Genomic DNA, 5,845 nt, shown 5'->3' on the forward strand with positions numbered 1-5,845 from the left:
TCCTTTTCTTGGGCGAGGCCCTGGGCTCCTGGGTAGAATTGAATGTTAATTCCCTGGAAGCAGAAGCAGAAACAAAGTACAGAGACTCTGGAGTCCAAGGATCCATCCGAGACTGAAGGAACCTCTATATTTGGGGATCAGCCCATAGTCTGGGAATCAGCTGTAATGACCTGGAAACCTGCCTTTGTCCTTTGTCCATAGGACTAAGAAAATTTGGGGACTTCTGACCTGACACTGGACTTGGGCGCCCCCTTGTGAGCAGATCCCTGTCCTGCCGCTGGGGGCCCAGGGAGCCTGGGGAGGGCCTGGCTGAGCAGGAGAAAGGGCGGCTCTGGGCTCCTGTGCTCAGCCCTGTGGCCACACGGGGGCGCTGCCGCGCTGCTCCGGATTTGGTGGCGCTGCCAGGACGGGGCGGGGGCTGAGGTGGGCACAGCTGGGGATGCTGGAGGGTGGCGACCTGGGGGTGAGATGCTCTGTGAGGAGTCAGAGCAGCAGGGCTCAGAGGAGAGGAGACTCCGGAGCCTGCCCTGTGTGTGAGGTTTCCATCTTTTCTCCCAGAACCCCTCTCTCCAGTCCCTGGACGGTGATACCTGGGAAAACTGGAAAAGAAAAAAATTTTTCTTTATATAACCTATTAAATATTGAGAGTATTTTAAAAAATAACATTTAAAGAATACTGTTCGATTTACAGAAAAGTTGCAAAGGCAGTACACGTCTTGTTTATCCCACACCATTTCCCTTTTGTTAACATCCTACATGAGTACAGATTTTTTTTTTTTACCACTAATGCAGCAATGTTGACATAATAACTAAACGCCATACTTTAATTCATTTTTGCTAATGTCGATTTTATGCCCAATAATCCCATCCAGTTTGCCTGGATGACAGTTTCTCAGACTTTCCTTGTTTCCTTGGGAGAGGTGTTGGGGTCACAGATGGGGGTTCTTGTGTCACCTCTAAGAAAAACTTCACCAGAGTCCTCCTTTCAGTGGGGTGAGGGCACACACACACACGCACACATATGAAAAGAAAGAAGTCCATGCTTGCACTGACACAAATTGGCAGGAGGACCTGATCCTGGAGTGGGGGGGGTGTTTGGGAAGCCTGTTAGTGGAGGCTCATTAGAACTCTGTTGGTGTGTGTGGTGTGGAATTACACATTTTAATAGGTGTGAAGCTGTACTCCAAAAATTTATACAGTGTTATAAACTAGTGTAACACACGCATATATATATTAATTATTGCTTTTGGGTGTTTTGCTTACATTACTGCTAAAAGCCATGATCCATTACGGAGGTCTTACTATGTGGGCCTCTTAGTTGAATCATAGTCTCTGGTATACTATCAGCTTTCCAATCCTCAGATATGGAGGAAATTTCTAATTCCATTTATACCACATCTAGGTCATGGGTAAGAAAATGTTTGCTCCTCAGTTGATCTATGTAGCCAACATCTGCATCAGTAATATAGAAAATCCTTGAATTTCCTCAAATTATGTCCTGGAAAACGTTCCTCAAATTATGTCCCCTGCAGTTATTTCATTGTTTTCCTTTCCTTTCCAGTCTGATTTGGCTAATTTTAATGCCATTCCAATAGGGAGCAGTGGTAGAGAAAGAAATAGATGAGATAGTAATACATCACTCCTTAATTCTTGTAGCCCTAGGAAAATCAAGTGTTCTCTATGGTGGTGAAAAAAGGAGATTATTTCCTGATGCAGGAGCACTCACAATGTAATGGAAATGCAGGGTTGTATTGCCATGGTTTGATCCATAGCACATTTTGGAATAGTGCCCAAGTCCTGTTTCATAAGCCTAAATAACTAACCTGGACCCGGGTTCCAAGGAGGACCATGAATTTGTGGCTCATGCGTGCACACTCCTCTGCCCCACGGGGGGCATATTGTGGCAACACCCTTGTACAGACTTTGTTTCCTGTGGTTTCCTGAGGGGAGGTTCCCCGAACTGTGTTTGCATGGAATAGCTGTGAGCCATCTACAAACTTCCATAATGGAGTTTCCCTTCATGTATTTATGCTGTATTCTGTTGTATAGTGATTTGTGGACCAGACAATGTAGCAGAAGTACACTGAAGCAAGTTGATTAAGAGTTGATAAATGAATGTAATGTAACAGAATTAGCTGACTGCTTTATTCTCAAAATGTTTATACTTCAGTTAGTTTATGCTTTAGTTGGAATTACCATGTTAATCCCTTCATCATATTGCTCTGTACTATTCGCAAATAGTTTCTCATTAAAGTCTTTTCTCCTTGATCTGCTTTGCAGACTTTCCAAACAAAGACTACCACCTTTTTCCAATGTATGTTTCTCAAGCATCACAGAACTGGGGTGTAGACCAGAGGTGCAGTGGTTGAAAGGATTCACCAGAGAGAGTGGGGAGCAGAACAGGCAGATGTACTGAAATACACTGCTCCAGGGAGCAGCAGGCATGACAGGAGAAGGCTGCTGTACCCTATGTGGCTTAGCTCCCTCGTGGGGAATTGAACTCAGTCCACAGCAGTGATAGAGCTGAGACTTACTCTCAAAGCCAACAGCGTGGCCCCTTTCCCAATAATTTCTCACTGCACCATTGGCCATATAGAATTTAATATAAAATGAATGTGTCTTTACTGATCAATGAATCATGTCACAGGCAAGTTTTAGATTTAAATTAATTGGTATGCATGTGTAAGGACTACATACTACATGGTTACTATGAATAGTTTTTTCTGAAATTGAAAAGAGTCTTTTTGGTAAATGTCAAAGTAAAAACTAATATGAAAATATTTAACCTTTCGTTCTTATTATAACAAAATGGAAAATAACAAATGACAGGGTTTCACATGGTAGCCCTGAAGGATAATGCTTTTCAGATCCCTTTTATCCATCTCTTTTAATAAATAGCCCTTCATTACCTTTTTATGTTACAAGTTTGCATACTGAACCAGATTGCAATGAAATAACAGTCTAATAAAAAACATTATGTTTGAAATAGATGTAGTTCATTCTGTGCCCATAAATTTTTAAGTAGTTGATGGAAAATTGGTCTCTCTAAGTAAGAGATTTTTGTTTTATTTTCAAGTTAGGCTATAGTTTTGGATCTGTGGACAAACCATTTACTCTCCCTGGTATTATCTTTCTTCTAGCTAATTCTGTGAGTCATAGTCTCTTCTGGTACCATCGATATTATTGCAAAGAGGAAGATTTAATCCGGTGGGGTTTTTTAGTAGCTGAGTAGCATTTGTGTGTTGTGCGCCATATTTTTGTAACCAACTCATCTATTGTTGGACCCTTAGGTTGCTTCTATAACTTTGGTATTGAAAATACTATTACAATGAACATAGGAGTGCACATATCCCTTCATATTAGTGGTTTTGTATACTTCAGAGAGATATCTAAGAATGGGATTGCTGGATCATCAGGTAGAACTATTTTTAGTGTTTTCAGAAATACCTATCCTACTTTTCTAGGAAAGGAAACAGTCTTCATTTCCACCAACAGTGGAGTAAAGATATGGCTATAAGTTCTGAAATCACAAAATACACAGAAAAACAAAAATGACACAGTTCCTTAATCAGCCTTAGAGATGACTTTTGTCAATCGGATTACATTGGCAAAGGAAACAAAAGCAAATATAAACAAATGGGACAATATTAAACTAAAAGGTTTCTATAGAGTGAAAGAAACCACCATTAAAAAAGCTAATGATTTGGAGAAAATACTTACATATGTCAGACAAGGGCTTAATATAGAAATTTTATAAAGAACTCATTAAACTCATCACCAAAAGAACAAATGCCCCCATTGAAAAGTGGACAGAGATGTTGAAGAGCGCCTTGTCCACAGGAGACAGAGATGGCAGCAGGCCCATGAACGTGTGTTCTTCCTCTCCTATTCAGAAAGCAAATCAGAAGCAAAATGAGCGATCATCTCCTATCTGTTAACAGGGTTATTATCAAAATAGACAAGAAACAAGTGATGGTAAAGTTGTGGAGAGAAAAAATTCTTTGTAGATGTTGTTACAAATTTAAACTCTTCTAATCATGGAAATAGTGTGGCAATCCCTCAACAAAATTAAGAAAAGAAATATCACATGACCCAGCTAGCTGACTTCTCTTTAGTTGTCAAGCTTTACCACAAAAATATACAAACTTAAATTCAAAGAGATATATGGAACACCATGTTCATCATAACATTATTCACAACACTCAAGACAGAGAAACAAACTCAGAGCCCACTGATAGATGATAAAATAAAAAAAAAGTGATATATATGATATATATATATATATATCATATATATATATACAGTGGGAGACTACTCAGCTATAAAGAAGATGAAATCCTGCTGTTTGCAACAACATGGATTGACCTAGAGTATCTATATTTTGCTATCTAAAATAAGTCAGAGGGATAATAAAAGCACCATATGATTTTGTTACAGGGCAAGGAGAGGGGTAGCCCAGACACCACAAACCTACCTGCTCTAAATGGGTTCTGCCGTCCACCGCATCACCACAAACATATGAGACTTTACTGGGAAGGAACTTCAATACAATCAGGAAACAATATAGGAAAGGCAGAGACTACAGTTTCTTTTTTTTAAAATATTTTATTTTATATAATTCTTACATCATTTTTCATCTTTGCACAATGTATGCATTTTCATTTTGGTTATATTCCCAATACAATTGCACCTCCCCCTTATTTTGACTCTAGTCTTCCTCTCCCTGCCCTCCCTCCCTCCCCCCACCCCGCACCCCCTCCCGCTGCAGTGTGTCTCTATAGTGTCTAAATAAAGTATCCAATGTTACCAGTCCCCTTGTTGGTAAAAGTCCATCCAAAAGGGATTGGCCCAGAATAAGGTCCCAAAGCCTGCCACAGGTCTAAGGCATCTTCCAGTGGGGAGCCATAGAAAAGGATCAGAAACCACCAGACAAGTCTGGAAGGAAAAGAGTAAATTATCAAAAGCAAGACAAAAACCGCCATTGCCACCTCCCCACGGGTCTCTCGCCCACATCTGTGTCACCCAGTCCACGACCAAAAGGCAAGCGTGGTTTCTTCACGCGTCTCTCTGCTCTACGTGCCTCCTCTGGGTCTCCTTCTGGCTCCATCCTGCTTCCTTCCTTCCTCAGTTTCCTCTGCAGCTTCTTCTCTCCCTGCTCAGCTCCACCCTCCCTTGGGTGGGGTGGGAACCTGGAACCTCCCCCTTTCCTGGGGACCACCCTGTTACAATTTCACTCCTATATGGATGATAGAGAAACAAAACAAATGAACAAACAAAACAAACCAAAAACAACATCTTAGTCTGTAAGAACAAAATATTTGCTGCCAGAGGGAAACAGGAAAAGGGGCTGAGGAATTTGGGTGAAGGAGTTCTTGTATGGGGAAGAATAGAAACTGTTTATTCAAATGTTAATTTTTAATGTACACCAAAACCTATCCCTATATAATGGTACAAACCAGTGGAACTTCAGTAAAAATTAACAGAAAATGAAGTGAAACACAAAGATTTTTGTTAGAGCTCATGAAATTTGTGATAATTCCGAAGCTCTGTTTGTATATATATGTAAAAAAATAAAAGCTATTCTGAGATATTTTGACTTGCTCTCTTATATGCAATCCTCATACTTTTCCTTTTTTAAATTTTTTCTCCCTCAGCAGTTAATTTTTAAAAACAATGGAATCAACTGATGGCCTATGAAGGGACATTTCAAGGTCTTAATTTCAGAGGACATTTATTCTGATTGCTGTGTGTTCTTTACAGTTTTTGCTATAATACATGGGAGTCAGAATCTACAAGATGGATGAGGGTTGCTCAAAGACCCACATTTTGATGCAAATTTCCTAAG

The sequence above is a fragment of the Talpa europaea genome (genome assembly GCF_964194135.1).
Source record: "Talpa europaea genome assembly, chromosome: 2".
In the NCBI taxonomy this organism is placed as follows: Eukaryota; Metazoa; Chordata; class Mammalia; order Eulipotyphla; family Talpidae; genus Talpa; species Talpa europaea.